This window comes from Bos javanicus, chromosome 8 (assembly GCF_032452875.1).
Source record: "Bos javanicus breed banteng chromosome 8, ARS-OSU_banteng_1.0, whole genome shotgun sequence".
Lineage (NCBI taxonomy): Eukaryota > Metazoa > Chordata > Mammalia > Artiodactyla > Bovidae > Bos > Bos javanicus.
Window position 1 is genome coordinate 19751473 of NC_083875.1, and position 20959 is coordinate 19772431.

The 20959-nt window shown below is 37.4% G+C and overlaps 1 long non-coding RNA gene across 1 annotated transcript in view; it reads right to left on the reverse strand.

Annotated features, from left to right (window-relative positions):
• The window catches only part of LOC133253377 (uncharacterized), a 107108-nt gene extending 87077 nt beyond the window's left edge, over positions 1–20031 (reverse strand). The window contains exon 1 of the long non-coding RNA XR_009738292.1: positions 19748–20031. This is a non-coding gene — a long non-coding RNA (uncharacterized LOC133253377). The remainder of the gene's footprint in view (positions 1–19747) is intronic.
• Positions 20032–20959: the final 928 nt, after the last annotated feature.

Genomic DNA, 20959 nt, shown 5'->3' on the forward strand with positions numbered 1-20959 from the left:
CTATTGATGAAAAAGACTGGAATCTATCAGAAAAGATCTTCTACAACTAGAGACATAAAGAAGGAACCACAACAAGATGGGTAGAAAGAGTGGACTCACAATAAAATCAAATTCCGTACCCCCGAGTGGGTGACCCAACAAACTGGAGAACAACTATACTGCAGAGTTTCTCTTACATTGTTTCCAGTGTGACTTACAAGTGGCTTGGCAGCTCAGATGGTAAAGAATCTGCCTGCAATACAGGAGACCTGGGTTTGATCCCTGGGGCCAGAAGATCTCCTGGAGAAGGGAATGGCTACCCACTCAAGTATTCTTGCCTGCAGAATTCCATGGACAGAGGAGCCTGGCAGATTATGGTCCATAAGGTTGCAAAGAGTCAGATACAACTGAGCAACTAACACTCACTCAGTATGACTTAAAATTTTAGAACAGTTTTATTTCACCATCTACTACTTTTTCTGAACTCTGATAGTTCATATTTTATCTTTTTCTGTATTTTCCCAGATTTGTTGCATGTGCCCTCAGTGTTCTTTGGCTGATTAAATTATTTGGGTTGTAACATTAATATGCTTGGAAGGAATTTTATTTGTTCAATAGTGTCTCTTTTTTTCCTACCAAGCATCCCAGTGTGGCTTTTAATTGTTCATTTTTTCTTGATGCTGAAAAACTATGAAAAAAGGTTTTTATGTAGGTTTTTATGTATAAGTATGCTTGTACTATACTGCATATCTTGTTGGCATGTGCAAGTGGGATTTATTTTAGCTTTTACCTTTCCACAGTGAATAGAGTTTAGCAGTTTCTGGGATGCTGGTTGTCTAGAGTCAATCTTCCACTCAATTATTTGATTTCTCATTCAGCTGAAGCTCCAACACTTCTCTTTGGTGCAATAGTGCATCAGGAATCTTTCAGCATCAAACTATGTAAATTTTGTCTGCATTTTCAAACAAGTAATTTATAGTTTCCCCTGCAAGATATCCTTCTCACTTGCAGGGGCAAACACTGTTATTGTTGCACAGTCGCTCAGTCGTGTCCGACTCTTTGCAACTCCACGGACTGCAGCATGCCAGGCGTTCCTGTCCTTCACCGTCTTGCAGAGAATGCGCAAACTCATATCCATGAGTCAATGATGCCATCCAACCATCTTATCCTCTGTTGCCCTCTTGTGCTCCTACCCTCAATCTTTCCCAGCATCAGGGTCTTCTCCAATGAGCCAGCCCTTCGTATCATGTGGCCAAAGTATTGGAGCTGGTTTTGCCCCAAATCTGCAGATTCAAGCATCTTCTATTATCTCCATTTTACCTCAGAACATTTACCTCCCCTACTTCATATATTATCACTCCATAATTTTATCTCAATATAGTATGCACTTTTCTTTTTATTATAACTTTTGATGATTTCTGAAAGGAAAAGAAAAGGGTGTTTACTATGACCAGTGCATTTTCTTGGCAAAACTCTATTAGTCTTTGCCCTGCTTCATTCCGTATTCCAAGGCCAAATTTGCCTGTTACTCCAGGTGTTTCTTGACTTCTTACTTTTGCATTCCAGTCCCCTATAATGAAAAGGACATCTTTTTGGGGTGTTAGTTCTAAAAGGTCTTGTGGGTCTTCATAGAACCGTTCAACTTCAGCTTCTTCAGCATTACTGGTTGGGGCACAGACTTGGATTACTGTGATATTGAATGGTTTGCCTTGGAAATGAACAGAGATTATTGTGTCATTTTTGAGACTGCATCCAAGTACTGCATTTCGGACTCTTTTGTTGACCATGATGGCTACTCCATTTCTTCTGAGGGACTCCTGCCCACAGTAGTAGATATAATGGTCATCTGAGTTAAATTCATCCATTCCAGTCCATTTCAGTTCGCTGATTCCTAGAATGTCGACATTCACTCTTGCCATCTCTTGTTTGACCACTTCCAATTTGCCTTGATTCATAGACCTGACATTCCAGGTTCCTATGCAATATTGCTCTTTACAGCATTGGACCTTGCTTCTATCACCAGTCACATCCACAGCTGGGTATTGTTTTAGCTTTGGCTCCTTCCCTTCATTCTTTCTGGAGTTATTTCTCCACTGATCTCCAGTAGCATATTGGGCACCTACTGACCTGGGGAGTTCCTCTTTCAGTATCCTATCATTTTGCCTTTTCATACTGTTCATGGGGTTCTCAAGGCAAAAATACTGAAGTGGTTGGCCATTCCCTTCTCCAGTGGACCACATTCTGTCATATCTCTCCACCATGACCCGCCCATCCTGGGTTGCCCCATGGGCATGGCTTAGTTTCATTGAGTTAGACAAGGCTGTGGTCCTAGTGTGATTAGATTGACTAGTTTTCTGTGAGTATGGTTTCAGTGTGTTTGCCCTCTGATGCCCTCTTGCAACACCTACCATCTTACTTGGGTTTCTCTTACCTTGGGTGTGGGATATCTCTTCACTTTGCTGCTCCAGCAAAGTTCAGCCACTGCTCCTTACCTTGGACGCGGGGTATCTCCTCACCGCCGCCCTTCCTGACCTTCAACGTGGGATAGCTCCTCTAGGCCCTCCTGTGCCTGCGCAGCCACTGCACCTTGGATGTGGGGTTGGTCCTCCTGGCCGCTACCCCTGGCCTCGGGCATAGGGTAGCTCCTCAGGGCCACTGCCCCTGGCCTCAGGCATGGGGGCGTGGGCTAGCTCCTCCTGGCCGCCACCCCTGACCTCGGAAGTGGGGTAGCTCCTCCCAGCTGCCACCCCTGACCTCAGACTTGGGTAGCTCTTCTCGGCCGTTCCTGCGCCGTCGCAGCCTGGAACTCTCGGCCACTGCCCCTGACTTCGGACGTGGGGTAACTCGTCTTGGCCACTGCCCTTCGGGCATGGGGTCCTCCCGGCTTCTGCCCCTGACCTTGGATGTGGGGTAGCTCCTCTCCGCCGCGCTTAGTGCGCCAGTCACAGCCGCTGACGCAGCGCTTAGTGCTCCGGTCGCAGCCGCAAAATCACTGCAGATGGTGACTGCAGCCACGAAATTAAAAGATGCTTACTCCTTGGAAGGAAAGTTATGACCAACCTAGACAGCATATTCAAAAGCAGAGACATTACTTTGCCAACAAAGGTCCGTCTAGTCAAGGCTATGGTTTTTCCAGTGGTCATGTATGGATGTGAGAGTTGGACTGTGAAGAAGGCTCAGCGCCGAAGAATTGGCGCTTTTGAACTGTGATGTTGGAGAAGACTCTTGAGAGTCCCTTGGACTGCAAGGAGATCCAACCAGTCCATTCTGAAGGAGATCAGCCCTGGGATTTCTTTGGAGGGAATGATGCTGAAGCTGAAACTCCAGTACTTTGGCCACCTCATGCGAAGAGTTGTCTCATTGGAAAAGACTCTGATGCTGGGAGGGATTGGGGGCAGGAGGAGAAGGGGACGACAGAGGATGAGATGGCTGGATGGCATCGCTGACTCGATGGACGTGAGTCTGGGTGAATTCTGGGAGTTGGTGGTGGACAGGGAGGCCTGGCGTGCTGTGATTCATGGGGTCACGAAGAGTTGGACATGACTGAGCGACTGAACTGAACTGAAAGGAAAAGAATCACTGTCTCATTCTGCTATCTTAAAACTTGTAATATTATCAAGTTATTGTATTTATAATAGGAAGAACTTTCCCTGTACCTTTATGTGGTTTTTCCATAGACAAAGTGTTCAGTACTCCAAGAGCAGAAACTGTTCATTCAGTTTGCTGTTGCTAAAACAATGTTTCCAAGAACGTTGTATTTCGCAAGGTCACATTTCATATGGATGTTAAACACATCAATAAAAAGATGCTTTTTTTTTTTCATTTACAGAATGATGCTCCACAGAGTAGGTGCAAATATGGTAACATGACACTGTGATGGGACCTGTTAACTCTGTTTCACAAAGGGTAAAACTGTTATAACTTAATGTTTTATGCATTGTATGAGAAAACTAATACAGTACATCAAAGTAAAAACCCTAGCATTTTTGAAACTTTGCATGGTCAGGACAAAAGTATCAATAGAATTTTGTCACAAGAATTAATCATTCGACAGGGGAAGAGGGATATAATTAGCATTTATGCATTGTAATTGAGCCAACAGTCAATACAGTTTAAATATTGACAGAGGTTCCTTGACCAGTGCTAAACTAAACAGTCCCTAAGAGTTTCAGGAAACATTATCATTATAACAGTGAATTTGTGAGATGATCCTGCTTCCATTGGCACTACTCATTATACCATACATGTCTCTGAAGATAGGTTTCCAAGTGAAATGTAAAAGCCAAAAAAAAAAAAAAAGGCCTGAGGCTGAGGGGTAAAACTGATATTGGATTTAACAAGAGCATTAAACAGAGCTCCTTAATGAGTTGATTCATAGACCATTAACCTACTGTACAGCAAAGAACACAACAGCAGATTGTCTCTACCTAGAAAACAGAATCTTTCTTGGCTTTCCAGGCTTGAAACTCTTGTGAATAATTCGGTCATCTGTATTGTACCTTATTTTTATAAAAGAAAAAGGGAGAAGGGGGTCAGGGGGAATCATGCTGTCTTCTTTTTAAATTTTTAAAAAGCATTTTATTGTGATAAAAACACTTTACCTGGGATATACCTTCTTACATTTTTAAGTCTACAACACACTGTTGTTGATTACAGGCATAGTGTTGTACAGTAAAGTCAAGCTCTTGAGGACTTGGGACAGTGTTTTAGAGTCTGTAGCAGTGATTGGGTTTTCATGCTTATAAGAACATTAACTTGAGGATGAAGGTAGGTTTTACTTAATGAAAATGAAAGTTAATTGTTATCAGTTTAAAACAGGACTTTATCAATATAAGATATTTTATGTAAACCTCATGGTAACAAAGGCAAAATCCAATAGTAGCTGCACACAAGATTACGATAAAGAGGTCAAAGCATACTACTCCCAAAAGATATCAAATCAGAAAGGAAGGCAGCAAGATACTAAACATGGAACAAAGAATTTATAAAACAATCAGAAAACAATGAACTAAATGGCAGCATGAAATTCTTATCTATCAATGATTACTTTAAATGTAAATGGACTAAATTATTCAATCAAAAGACATAAGGCAGTTGAATGGATTTAAAAACAAACAAAAAACAAAACAAGATCGAATTATGTACTGTCTACAAGAGGATTATTTTAGACTTAAGTACTTAGGTAGACTCAAAGTGAAGGAATGAAAAATATTTCTTGTAAATAAATGGTAACCAAAAGATAGTAGGAATAGCTATACTTATAACAAACAAAATAGACTTTAAGCTAAATACAGACAAAAGAGTGAAAGAAGGTCATTATATAATGACAAAAGAGTCAAACTGTCAAGAAGATATAACAAATCTAATTATTTATCACCCAGTAGCAGAGCACTTAAATATTAAAATCAAATTCTAATAGAACTTTAAGGGGAAAAAAAAGCAATACAAAAATAGTTGAGCACTTTAATGTCCATTCTCAACACTGAATAAATAACCTAGACAAGAATCAATAAGAAAACAGTGGCTTTGAACACTGGAGACCAAATGTACCTAACAGACATATATAGAATATTATGTCCAACAGCAATAGAATACATATTCTTCTCAAGTACACATAGAACATTTTCTAGGATACACATGTTCAGTAATTTAATTAGTAATATAATTAGAATTCAGTAATATAATTTAATTCAGTAATATAATTATAAATCATATCAAGTACTTTTTCTGATCACAGTGGTATGATACTAGAAACCAATAAATAGAGGAAGGCTGGAAAATCGAGAAATATATGAGAATTAAAAATATATTCCTGTACAATGAATCAAAGAAGAAATCAAAGGGGATTAAAAAAAAATCTTGACAGAAATGAAAAAAAAAAAAAGACACAAAATACTAAAACAGCAAAAGTAGTTCTAACAAGAATGCTTATAATAACACACATCAAGGGGGAAAAAAAATCTTGCATAAAGAACTCCTAACTTTACATCCCAAGGAGCTAGAAAAACAAGAACAAACTAACCCCATAGTAAGCAGAAGTTAGGAAAAATAAAGATTAGAGTAGGAAGAAATGGAACAGACAAGAGGATAGTAGAAAAGATTGACAAAACTAAGCTGATTCTTTGAAAGGAAAAAATTGAAAAACCTTGAATAGACTAACCAAAAAAAAAAAAAAAAAAAGGCTCTAAATAGGCTCTAAGTGTTTTAAAATTCAGAACTTGTAATTTCCAGGTTGGTTTTCTTTTCTATCATTTACATTCTCTGGAGAAGTCTCTGGTACCTAAAGAAGAATTAGGATACCTTTCACGTGGTTTAGTTATGATTCTCCAGGCTAGAATACTGGAGTGGGTTGTCATGCCCTTCTCTCCAGGGGATCTTCCCAACCTAGGGAGGTTATATACCTAACATATAGTTTTGTCTATTATTTGTGAACTGGTTAATTATTTACCAAAACTAAGAAAAGAATGGTCACACATTAGTATTTGTTTTACTTTCCTTTTGAAGGGGACATAGGGGGAATAGCTCCATCTGTCCATCCACTTTGGCCAAAGTTCTTCCTAAATGTGACTGCAGGAATTTTCATTGGGTCTGGTAAATCCCATTCCCCTTTACTAAGTTCAACCTATTATTTTTCCTGGGCGGTCCTTGCATTTCCTTTCTGCTCAAAAAGTCACTTTCAAATTGTTTTATTTTTCCTCCAAAAGAAGAAAACCACTAATCTCTTCCCTGGAGAATATGGTTCTTTGCCTTCATGGTATGCAGTGAATTGATTGTATCTAGCAATAACATCAGCTGGGTTTCATTTCTCACAGAAATGACAAGTCTCCATGGAATTAAGCTGACCTGATAATTCAAAAATGGGAGAGTTTCAGAGTCCTTTGTTTCACTGAATTGACTTGTAGATGTCACCCTCTCTGCCAGGCATAACATATTTGAATTTTTATTTGTGACTCCTCTCCAAACAGACAATAAATTCAGTGTTTCATCAGTTATCACATGCATCTGCAGCACATGTTCTATTTCTCCCCATGGTGACTTGTAAGCGTGATTTCGACACAGAGCCATAAATTGAGTTATTTCTACTTTGTGTTTCAGCTGAACACTCACCAGTCTCTCCTATCCCAGTCTTCCTAATTATTTTCTTCATTGTTAATTCTGGATGCTATAAAATATGGTAAGTTAAGACCTCCTAAATGATACTTACTAGGAAATGTTCTCATATATAAAGACTATGTGAATCTCAAATTTGAATGTTTAAATAGGATATTTTATCAAGTTCAGCATCAAACCCACAATACCCTCTATAGCAATAATTTGCCAAATGGAGAAATGTCGTTCTCTGAATGAGCATTATCCTTCATGCTGATAGGTGAAATTAATGAAATAATTAAAAAGCCATAAAAAGAAAATGAAGAGTATCAGAAGATACCAACAGAACTGAAAACAAAATATTTCTGGCACAGTAATGTAATTGCCAAAAATAGGAAAAAAAACTCACATCACAAGATGTAGAATGAAGTTTCATTCATAAGCTGAACAATTTTCCTTGTAGTTAGTAAGTTTTCTTTAATATTCCATAATGAAATAGATTTGTCATATGGCACAATGCAACATTGTTTCCATGATTTGTCAAGATTTAGAAAGTTCATCAGGCACTTTTAAAGAAAAATTCTATGATCTTGCCATATTTTCTATGAAAGATCCAAATGGCCTATCCAACTTGAAGCTGAAAGACACCATGCAATAAAGAAACACCAAGGACCTCAAATATCAAACCACACTGCAGGGATCACTGTATTTTTCTGAACTAAAAAAGCCCCACAAGAGAGCATCCTTGTTGGATATAGTATTCTCCTACTTGTTATGCTTAGACACTCTGTTTTCTCATTATTTTCACAGTATAGTACCGATTAGAAAAATACAGGATAAGGATAACATCAGTTCAGTGTTGTGATGTTACAAGGAGAAAGGGTACTACCCAGAAAATGTTCAGTTGAACAGTTCCCCCCAGAAATGTAATTTATGTGAGAAAATTTTGACTTGTACAAAAATTCAAATGAACTTGTTCTATAATGGGAACTAATTATATAATGGAAAAAAAAAAAAACCCTTGTTACATAATGAGAAAAAAATTGTTCTATACTGAAACAATCCTATTTGTTTACAGTGTTCTCAGGCCAATTGGAAAGAAAACAGTAGTCCCCTAGTGCTCGAAAACTGAAGGCAAATTAGAAAGGTACTACAGACCTCTGTTATCCAGTTACACTTTCGTTTATTTGCTTTTTCCTCATCTTCCCTAGTGTACACCCTTAATGAGACCTGTTAGCCCTTTCCACAGATAGGGTTCTTACAGATCACACATGCATGAGGAAATTCTTTATTTTATCCATTTTAGATTGGGGTTTTATTTTTTAGTCCATTCCTGTGGTTTAAAGAGTACAGAAAAAGAAAATAAATAGGTACTTGCAAATGGCAAAAATTCCAGAAGGGATGATAATACATCGATAATTATTATTCACACCTATGACTATGAGTCAAAGAAGCAACTGTCACCAAGGATAAAAATTTCAATATCTATCCTGCTGTGGAAAAGGAAAACGCTCTCCTTCTCTAGGAACTAATATATACTAGATTTGAACTATCTGTCACACTGAATAAAACAACCATATCTGCACCTACCACCTGGAACTGTTACCTACTCATATGGATAAACACAACCTGGTGAAAGATTTATCTTCAATTTTTCTTTCTCCACACACACATTTAGTAGACAGATATGAGGACAGAGAAGCATAATCTACTTTGTTATTTTGTTGAAGCATGGGTGGTTGCATGACTGAAATGTTTCGGGCAAAACCTAACTTAGCATCTCTCACAAAATGAAGAACTCAGTTATCTCTTGGGAGATGAAACAGACCTAAACTCTGAGCAGACAGTAAATCAGGACTCATGGGAGTCTGGTAATTCTCAACTGATGAGCCAGCAGAGACAAGTAGAAGAAACGACTGAAGGTTGTTATGTACATATATTGAGGGATTGAGAATGAGTAAATCATCATACAAGTTAAAAGTCTCAAAAGCCAACAAGGTGTGCCACACTGATCCCCCTTCAATTGTCAAGGATTTATTTCTGAGCTGCTGGCAGTGTTACCAGAAGACAGTTCACAGTTTCCAGTTCCCCACCCTTCTCGGGCTACCACCTCAATTTAGGAGTGCTCCCTTGTTCTAGATTACATCCCTTATCAAATATTTTGTATCCAAGACTGAGCATTACATGCATACAAAGAACCAGTCACCTCAGCCCATGGAACAGCTACAACTCCTGTGGGGTCATCTGATATTCCCACTGAAATAAATTGTTATTCAACTTCTCCCTTTGCCTGGTCTGCTCCCTTCTCTCCCACCTCTTCTCTTCCTCTCCATTCTTCAAATATTGAATCTAAGAGACTTCCCATTAAACTTCTCACATGCTTGATCTGCTTATTGAGAAAATCAACTTCCTACTGCCAGGCAATTTGGGACTCTATTATCAATAGTCAGAAGGATGAATGCTTCCAGAGCTAGGACTGTTTTTGCCCTTTTAATATTTTTCTACAACTGGTAGTGACTCTAATTCTTTAAGTGTACAGTGAAGGCCAAAGGAAAGTGGGAAAAAGACTAAAATCTTTCTAATAGATCCAGATTACAGATGCTTGAACATCTCAAAGTGTCTGACATACTTTCAGCTAAGAATTATAATAGTCATTTCTTTTTATTTTTATAGCTAAAAGGATTAGAATCATTCCAGAAATAATAAGGATGGTAACTCCTACTTTTTTCAGCCAACTGACATAAAAGTAATTTGTAATAATTTGCAAAACTTATACAATAGTATTATGTGAATAGATCAGTAAAACTAGGACACAGGCTGGTTTGATCTAAACTCTGTCCAAGGGACTCTCAAGAGTCTTCTCCAGCACCACAGTTCAACTCATTGGAAAAGACCCCGATGCTGGGAAAGGTTGAAGGCAGGAGAAGAGGGCAACAGAGGATGAGATGGTTGGATGGCATCACCAACCGAATGGCCGTGAGTTTGTGCAAACTCTGGGAGATAGTGAAGAACAGGAGAGCCTGGTGTACTGCTGTCCGTGAGGTTGCAAAGAGGTGGACATGACTGAGCTATGAACAACAAAAGGACATAGACAAGAAACCACAGCTAAAGGAAGTGACATTTATTGGGTATTGACTATATATATATATATATATATATATACACACGTGGTACTGTGTTGGGCTTATTACATATGCCATCACTCTTCTGACGATAATGCTGTGGAGTTTATATTCTATATTCTTCTTACAAATGAAGTAATTGTAGCTCAGAAAGACTTAATTACTTATTAAGGTCTGGAAATTGGAGGCAGCATTTAAATAATCATCTAAAACACAAGTCCATGTTCTTTCCCTAGGTTACATCCCAAAGATTAGAAAAAAAGTGGGAATATTTTTAAATCAGAATACATCCTGAGAATGTAGATTAAACAAATCATTTAGATGGAACAAATCACACTCTCTTATCCAGGCTAGATTACAGAATACATAAATTCCTCCTTATCATGTAATAACTTTACAGATTTGCTAAGTCAAACTATTTTCTGACTTACTCACTTGTGTTCACCATCCTAATATAAAGGGTATTCAGTAAAAGATTTATTGTAGTCAAAAAAAGCCTGAAAATCACATAAAATTTTATGTGCAAAGTTACATCTCACAAAGAAAAAAATATTTATGCATAATAAAGGTCATGTCTTGAACTGCAATCTGGACATGTGTATTACTATAAGCCAGCAAAGCCTTTGCCCTGATACTCCAAAGTGTGAACGGCCTGTTCTTAAAAGTATGTTCTTACGCATTTCACTGTGCAATGTTTTAATTCATGGTTATTATCAAAAATCAGTTACTCAAGACAATTTATAAATGAGTAGAAGGCATTTTCTGAAATCAACTTGTTTTTAATAACTACTCTAGATGCTAATGACATTGAAAGTTTGAACATTTTATTAACATTGGGCAAATTTAAGTTTTATTTAAGATTATATGAACAAACTGAAATGATAGTGAAAAGAATCTAAGTCCCTCGGTTCAGTTAACATTAATCTAAAATTTCTAAGTAGCAAGTGTAATAATTAAGCCAAATTAATGAAATGAGATGATACTGACTGTGCAATTTTAAAGAATCACATAAACTGATTAAGTCAGATTATAAGTCCTTGGAAAGTTAATTAAGGTACCCAAAATGAGGGCTTCCATGTGGCAAAGATCACTTATAGAAGGTAATTGGTCACTAAGTCTCAGGCAAAAGCAAGACATTATTATCAGTAAAGTGTAATTGATTACGAAGTACAAAGGACACAATTCACAATGAGTTTTTCCTTCTCTTAGGTACTGGAGCCCAGCCAAAGAAGGGACAAATGGAATTACTCATGAGCATCAGATCTTGTTCTCCCCTTCCCCCTCACTCTTTCAGAGTCAGAAGCTGTGACTGATGGAAACAGAGCTTACTTCATTCTGGCTAATGGACAAAAGGCTGTAATTGTCTAGGGAAGATGCATTAGTCTTATCTCTATGAAGTTCTCTTTGTATCATTATAATAAGACAATTACACTTACACTGGACTGTATAATAGACCTAGATGTCCAACAATGAATAACTATAATTGATTATAGCTCATTATAATCTCAAATAATTTGAAGCAGTTTGTTTTTAAATTCCACAGTGAAATTTAAGGAGTTTGTTGTCTAGCCTGTCCTTTATCTGAACCTAATCATGGATCAATATTCAAAAAAGTATGATTAATTGCACTGACATCAGAGTTGAATCCATAAACCTATGCACATCTGTTAAGCAACTACTAAGTGTAAGACACTGTCTAGCTGGTGTGGAGATTTGAAATATATATATAACCCATGATCCAGCTTTAATGAATTCTATAATATAGTTGAGACAAAAATACCAATCCTGTAACATCAACAGAAGAATGAAAAAACAAACATATGAACAAACTGTCAATATCACCAACGATAACAAAAAGATAAAAACCCATATGCAACAACAACAACAAAACAGTTTTCTTGGTATATTTCTCTTTCAGCACCATGCATTTTTTTTTTTTTTACTAAAACTAAAACATAACAAAATCTGTGTTACTTTATCATATGCTAAAAGAATCAAAATGGTTTAATGCCACAAAATCATTTGTTGGTATACTATAGCAAAACTTGAATATGTTTGAAAATGGAATCTCTGAAGCACTTTATATTTCACTAATCTTGAATTTTCTAGTTAAGTGTCCAGTTATATATTTTCAAATAGAGGCAAATAGCATTATATAAAATGTGTATTTAGCTTTTTTAATTGGAGCAAATATTTCAGAAATTAGAACTAAATTTAGAACACTTTATTTTATAGTAAAAACCCAGAGATAGTATAAAGCTTATCCAAGGTAATTTAGCTGGTTAGTAACAGAAGTTGTGCTAGTGGTCAAGGTCTTTTTTTCTCAAGAGGCTAATAGTCTTTCTCTCTTTCCATCTGGGAATAGAGCTTTACATTCAAAAAAAAGTATTTTTGTATTTCACATCCATTATTATACTTGACCATTTTATCACTTCTGTGAAGTAGTCTATCATGATGTGTTAGGGAAAGTAGTTGATATTTACTCAGAGATTGCTGCAAGTCAAGTATTTTTCTTGGCACTGAATTGTTCAGAAAACAGGGACTCAACAAAGGTTAAATCTCATAACCAATGTTGCATATCTAATAAGAAAACAGAGTTATAACAGTATTTTGGCACGAGTCAGCACCCTATCCAATTTGCCACTTTGCCAACGTCATTATACCAGGTTTTCCTTACTGTGAAAGCAAAAATCATTATATGAATACAATGTTTTAGGAAAGGTATTATGGCTGAAAAGCAAATAAACAAGGCTCATACCCTGCAATGATCAGTTCATACACCAGACAGTTATCAATATGTACTAAATAAACCACTTATATTGCAGTGTGATAAGGTGCTATATGGAAATTACATTATCAGGCACAAAGGGGACATAAAGCAACTCAGAACTCAGCTCTTTTCCTCTTCCAAGTTAAAAGTATATAAGTCATAGGTCTAGTTAGAAAATTTCCAATATAATAATTGTTAAGCTGCATATTTGCAGTATTTACACTTGTTATTATGTATCCAGTTACATTTCTTGAAAAGTATCTCAAGAATTGTATCAACTGTGCAAATTTTAACTATTTAATCCTTGTATACATTTATAATCAATTATTGTTTAGTCTTTGCTAAGTCGCTTCAGTTGTGTCCGACTCTGTATGACCCCATAGATGGCAGCCCACGAGGCTCCCCCGTCCCTGGGATTCTCCAGGCAAGAACACTGGAGTGGGTTGCCATTTCCTTCTCCAGTGCATGAAACTGAAAAGTGAAAGTGAAGTCGCTCAGTCGTGTCCGACTCTTAGCAACCCCATGGACTGCGGCCCACCAGGCTCCTCCGTCCATGGGATTTTCCAGGCAAGAGTGCTGGAGTAGGGTGCCATTGCCTTCTCCTTTACTTAGTGGTAAAGAACCTGCCTGCTAATACAGGATATGTAAGAAATGCTTGTTCAATCCCTGGGTCAGGAAGATCCCCTGGAGAAGGAAATGGCAACCCACTCTAGTACTCATGCCTGGAGAATCCCATGGACAGAGGAGCCTAGCAGCCTATAGTCCATGGGGTCACAGAGGAGGACATGACCGAAGCAACTTAGCACGTTGTTTAGTCATACTATTTATACTACTTGAAGCTTCCCAAACCTGTCAAAAGTAGACAATGACATTTAAAAATAAAGGAGAAGAATGATATTGCTTTGTACATTCATTTTAGCCTTATAGAGGAAAATACTCCCTACTTCGAGAAATACAGTTTTCCAGGTAGAAAATCGATTCTTCCCCAAAACTGTATCCCTCTGACTGTGAAAACAAGTAATTCTCTCCAGGTTTCAAATGTGTTATATATTAAGTTACATCTCTATAGGACACTGCTAAGGTGAATTTGTGATTGACTGTCTTTTCTGAATGAGTGCTGTGCACCATGAATGACACAATAAATCTGTGGGAAAAAAGATGGTATTAAGTTTGTGCTTTTATTACCACTGCTGGTTTGAAAATGCTTCAGTATCACAGTTTTGAAAAACATTTTTACATGTATTATTTTATTTGATCCTTATAAGCCTCCTGTAAGTTTGATGATCCTTATTGCCATCTGATTTTAGAGATAATGAAATTGTGACTCGAAGAGGTTAAATGACAGAAGTTATTTCATCCTGCTAGTAAGAAGCCAAGATGATATTCAACCCAGCTCATTATCCCTGATCTTTCCATTATAGTTTGTTTCTTTGAGTTGTATGATGTTCATAAGCATGAACATATTTCTCTGGAATTATTCAATAAAATGTTAACATACACTCTTTTTATATATGCAGGTTTTTAAAAGTCAGATTTATATTATTTACATAGAAAAAATTTTCCTTTTTTAGTGGCCAGTTCTATAAATTTTGACATACACATATAATTTTGTAGCCACCATGCTTAGCAAGACAGAGGGCAGTCTGATCATCCTCGTGAATTCCCTTATGTTCTTTGTAGTGAACTCCTCCCTTTCACTCTAGTCCCTGACAGCAACTGATCTTTTTTCTTTCCTGGAAATGTGCCTTTTGAGAATGTCATAATAATGAAATGAAATAGTCAGTGCCAGATTCAAGGGATTCTGACTAAGGCGGTCGTACAGGACCCCATACTTAGAAGGCTCTGTGCTTGGTTTACTGCTCTACTGTAATTGTACAGAAAGTCTTACTCTGTGAACAATAGGCTCCATATTTCCATTTTGCACTGGGTCCTACAAACCATACAGTCAGACAAGATAGAAAGCATATAGCTATTTGAATCTGATTTCTTTCCCTTGGAATATGCCATTTGAGTTCATGCAATTATTGCAGTTTGCTCCTTCTAATCGCCATATGATTCTTCTATGGTAAGAATTTACCACAGTTTATTCATTCACCAATTAAAGCACATTTTCATTATTTCCAATTTGAGGCAATTATGAATGAAATATCTATAAATATACATATTTTTTGTATGAACATAAATTTTTATTTCTCCTAAGTAAAGATTTAGTAGTACAAATTCTGGGTTAATGTATGTGTGTGCTTGTTAGGTGATGGTTTTTCCTGTGGTCATGTAAGGATGTGAGAGTTGGACTGTGAAGAAGGCTGAGCACCAAAGAATTGATGCTTTTGAACTGTGGTGTTGGAGAAGACTCTTGAGAGTCACTTGGACTGCAAGGAGATCCAACCAGTCCATTCTGAAGGAGATCAGCCCTGGGATTTCTTTGGAAGGAATGATGCTAAAGCTGAAACTCCAGTACTTTGGCCACCTCATGCAAAGAGTTGACTCATTGGAAAAGACTCTGATGCTGGGAGGGATTGAGGGCAGGAGGAAAAGGGGACGACAGAGGATGAGATGGCTGGATGGCATCACTGACTCGATGGACGGGAGTCTGAGTGAACTCTGGGAGTTGGTGATGGACAGGGAGGCCTGGCGTGCTGTGATTCATGGGGTTGCAAAGAGTCGGACACGACTGAGTGACTGAACTGAATTGAACTGATGTGTAGGGAGATGATATTAAACCTCAGTGTAGCACAGCTTTCTTTACAGCTAGTATTCACTAAAGTATTTTATGCTTCTAGACTCAGTTCATAAAACTGGAATGTTAATTTCAATCCATGATTTTTTTTTTGGTGGGGGCAAAGCTAAGAGCACAATTGATGAGTTTGTGTGGATCTCTAACATCTGCTACATTGACCATGTAAGGGATAATAATGTGGAACAAGACTCTCTCAAGAGCTGAGTCTCCTCTCCACATTTCTCCATCTTTCTGCACTTTTGATTTTGTATCTTACTCCTTCTCCTCAGTTTCATTTTGTTGCTCTCTCTTTAAAAAATTCTAGTATCTGAGTTTCTCATTACGAAGTGTGAGATTATTAGGTCTTCAAGGACAGGAAGTTTATCAGTCATTTCTTTACCTTAGACCTGGCAAATTTAAAGGGTCTTCCACAAGGAAAACTCCCAAAGTTAATCTATGAAGCCACTATCAACCTGATACTAAAACCAGATAAAGAGACTACCAAAAAATAAAACTACAGGATAACATATTTGATGAATATAGATGCAAAAATCCTTAACAAAATATTAGCAAACCAGATCTAACAATACCTAAAAAGGATCATATACCATAAGCAAGTTGTATTCATCCCAGGGTTTTAAGGATGGCCCAACACGTGCAAATTAATGTAATATACAACATCAGCAACAGAAAAGACAAAGAAACTCATGATCATCTCAATAGATGCAGAAAAAGTATTTGATAAAATTCAACATTTAGTCATGATAAAAACTCTTACCAAAAAGGTACAGAGGGGACATACATAATAATATAAGGTATTTATGACAAATTCAGAGACAACATAATACTCAACAATAAAAAGCTGAAAGCCTTCCCACTAAAGTCTGGAGCAAGACAAGAATACCCACCCTCAACACTCCTAATTAACATAGTATTGGGAGTCCTAACCACAGCAATCAGATAAGAATGATCATCAACAGAGGAACAAATAAAGATGTGGTACATGTATGCAATGAAATATTACTCAGCCATAAAAAGGAACAAAATCGTGCCATTTGCAGAGATACACATGGACTGAGAGACTCATATAGAGTGAAGTAAGTCAGAAAGAGTAAAACAAATATCGCATATTAACATATATATATATATATATATATATATATATGGAATCTAGAAAAATGGTAGCGATGAATCTATTTGCAAAGCAGAAACAGAGGTACAGACATAGAGAACAGACATATGGACACCAAGCGGAACAGAGACAGGGAGGCAGGATGAATGGAGAAATTAGGATTGACATATACATACTACTATGTATAAGATAGATAACTAATGAGAACCTATTGTATACCACAGGGAACTCTACTCACTGCTCTTTGGTGATGTAAGTGGGAAGGAAATACAAAAAAGAGGGGCTATATGTATAATTGATTCACTTTGCTGTACAGCAGAAAATAACAGAATATTGTAAAGCAACTATACTCCACTTTTTTTTTTAAGAAAAAGAAATAAAAGGTATTGAAATGGAAAGGAAAGAGGTAAAACTTCATGCACATGGCATAATACTATATACAGAAAACCCTAAAGTCTCAATACAAAAGCTACTAGAATTGGTAAATTCAGCAAGGTAGCTGGATACAAGATTAACATATATAAATTGGGTGCATTTCTTTACACTAAACAAAATATCAAAAAGAGAAAGTTAAACAAAAAAATCTTAAAATTGTATAAAAAAAATAAAATACTTTGAAATAAACCTGCCCAAGGAGGTGAAAGGCATATGCTGAAAACTATAAAATATGAATAAAGGAAGTTGAAGATGATTCAAAGTAATGGAAAGATAATCCACATTCTTGTATTGGAAAAATTAACATTGTCAAAATGGCCATACTACTCAAAGCAAAGTTTAGTTGCTGCTAAGTCACTTCAGTCGTGTCCGATTCTGTGCGACCCCATAGATGGCAGCCCACCGGGCTTCCCCATCCCTGGGATTCTCCAGGCAAGAACACTGGAGTGGGTTGCCATTTCCTTCTCCAATGCAGGAAAGTGAAAAGTGAAAGTGAAGTCACTCAGTCGTGTCTGACTCTTAGCGACCCCATGGACTGTAGTGCACCAGGCTCCTCCATCCATGGGATTTTCCAGGCAAGAGTACTGGAGTGGGGTGCCATTACCTTCTCCTCAGGTTTAATGCAATCTCTATCAATTTACCCATGACATTTTTCACAAAACTCAAACAAATAATTCTAAAATGTATATGGAACCACAGAAGACCCCAAATTGACAAAGCAATCCTGAGAGAAAAAAGCCAAAGCTGGAGGCATAACACATCCAGACTGCAGATACTACTACAAAGCTATAGTAAGGAGAACAACATGGTCTTGGTGCACACACAAAAGATGTGGATCAATGGAACAGAACAGACAGCCCAGAAATATGTTCACACAAGATTAATGGTCAGTTAATCTTTTACAAAGAATACAAGAATGCACAAAGGAGAAAAGACAGTCTCTTCAGCAAGTGGTGTTGGGAAAGTTGGACAGCCACACATATATCAATGAAGTTAGAACACGTCCACACACCATATATAGAAATAAACTAAAAACGCATCGAAGAGTTAAGTATAAGACATGACACCATAAAACTCCTATAAGAGAACATAGGCAAAACATTCTCTGTTAGAAATCATACCAGTAGTTTCATAGGTCAGTTTCCTAAGGCAAAAGAAATAAAAGCACAAATAAACAAACGGGACATAAACTCACAAGCTTTTGTATACAAAAGGAAACCATAAACAAAACAAAAGTCAATCTACAGAATGGGTGAAAATATTTGCAAATGATGTGACCAATAGGGGCTTAATTTTCAAAATATATAAACAGCTGATACAGATCAATAACAAAAGAACAAACAAACTAATCAAAAATAGGCAAAATATCTAAACAGACATTTCTCCAAAAAAGACATATAGATGGCCAAGAGGTACATGAGAAATTGCTCAATGCCTCTAATTATAAGAAAAATGTAAATCAGAACGAAAATGTGGAATCAGCTCACATTGGTCAGAATGGCCATGATTAAAAAGTCTACAATAAATTCTGGAGAAGGTGCTGAGAAAAGGGAACCCTCCTATACTGTTGGTCAGAATGTAAATTGGTACAACCACTATGGAGAACAGTAGGGAGTTTCCTTTAAAAATAGAGTTGCCATATGATCCAGCAATCCCACTTGTGAGCATATATCTGGAAAAGATGCAAACTGATTTAAGAAGATACATGCACTCCAATGTTTACAATAGCACTATTTATAATAGTCAAGATATGAAAGCAACCTAAATGTCCATCAACATATGAATGGATAAAGAAAACATGATGTTATTCACATGGAATATCACTAAGCCATAGAAGAGAATGAAATACTGCCGTTTGCAGCAACATAGATAGGCCTAGAGATTTTCACAGTAAGTGAAGTCAGACAAAGATGAATATCATATGGTATCACTTATATGCAGAATCTAAAAATATCATACTAATGAACTTGTTTACAAAACAGAAATAGATTCACAGACATAGAAAACAAACTAATGGTTACTAAATGGAACAGGTGGGGGAGGGATAAATTTGAAATTTGGTATTAACACATATATACTACCATATATAAAACATTATTCAATATCTTATAATAGCCTATAATGGAAAAGAATCTGAAAAATAATAGATATTTTTTTTTAAGTCTTCTATTTTATCCTCAAATATTTCCTAACGTTCTCTTCTTCATATTTAAGATACTGATAATCATACTTATTTTCAGAAAGGAATTCCTAATGGTCATGAGATAATGGGAATGAAGATTGATTTCTCTCTTACTGGACTTTCTCTCTACTGCCTGCTCAGCAGGCACACATTGCTGGAGCACGTTACCGAGTTGCAGAGGCTCACATACTGAAGAACCGAGGATGACTTTTGGCCAACAGCCAGTGGGAAACAACTGCCTTCAGTCCAACAGCCTATTAGAAACAACTGTGCCAACAACCTAGTGAGCAAGTTTAGAACGAAATGTGTCCAATCAAACCTTAGTTTATTGCTGATCCTGTCCCTGACGCCAAGCCAATTGTCTCGCTGTTCACACGGTGCGCTGACACCAGGGTAGGCAAGGCACGAACTAAGGCCGGAAGGAGACTCGAGGAGATGTAGGAACTGCAGATACATTTATTCTCTCCTGGCTGGCACGGCAGCCAAGCACAGCCTCTATCCCGGGTGACGCAGTAGACACGCTATATTCTCTCCTCTCCCGGATGACTGAACAGACACAGCCCTGACGCAGCAGTAATGCTGCTGCTTCTCAGGTGGGGCGCATACAGGCCTACAGTACAAAGCAGGCCGTGACCAAGCGAGTACCTTGTGACGCGCATGCGCAGTGCTACCAGCGAGCTCAGCTGTTAGTCTTTATTAGCAAAACGTGGGCGAGAGTGCCTGAGCATACCATCATGGCTAATTTCCCCAAACTTAGGAAGGCTAAAACCCAAGTTAACACCTGAGTTATAGCCTGTGAAACACTCTCACACAGCACTGTTTAACACTTTGTTAAAATATGTTCAGATTCCTGACCCAAAGAAACTGCGAGGTAACGTGTTGTAGTTTCAGTCCACGAAGTTTGGAGGTATTTACATAGCACGAGATAACTAATAAGCAGCGTCCACCTGGTTTTGCAGAATGGTAGCTCCTGGAAACCAGCTAACGGTCTATGAGGATACAGAGCAGCCATATGTGGATGTTCTGACCGAGGGCTTCAGCTGAGATCCGAGCGGACTACCAAAATCAACCACAAAAGTGTAAACAGGACAGTCTTCATGTGATTTCAGTCTGCAGCAGTTGAGCTGGCCTAAGTGACACCTTGTGAAATGACATGATTTGCTTCCACTGACTCCCGTCCAAGATGAAATTTTTGAGTAAAATAATTATTATTATTTACACAAGAAAATTTAGGGCCATTTGTTACAGAGCAATAAATAACTGAAACATCAGGACACATAAAAAATTTGTATGCACTTATAGTCTCTGATTTATTACTAAAAGTTTAACCTCAAATTCAAGCAAAAAAAAAAAAAGTTTTACAGAGTTTAAAAACAAATCCCTCAAAAATCATCTTTCCAAAAGATGGCTATCCTTAAGTGGTTACAAGAGATGGAGAATTAACACATTTACAATGTGCTTAGTATACTACAAAGGTTTGATTTTTTTCTTATTTAAAAAAGTTATTTACAAAATATATTTCCATACCTGC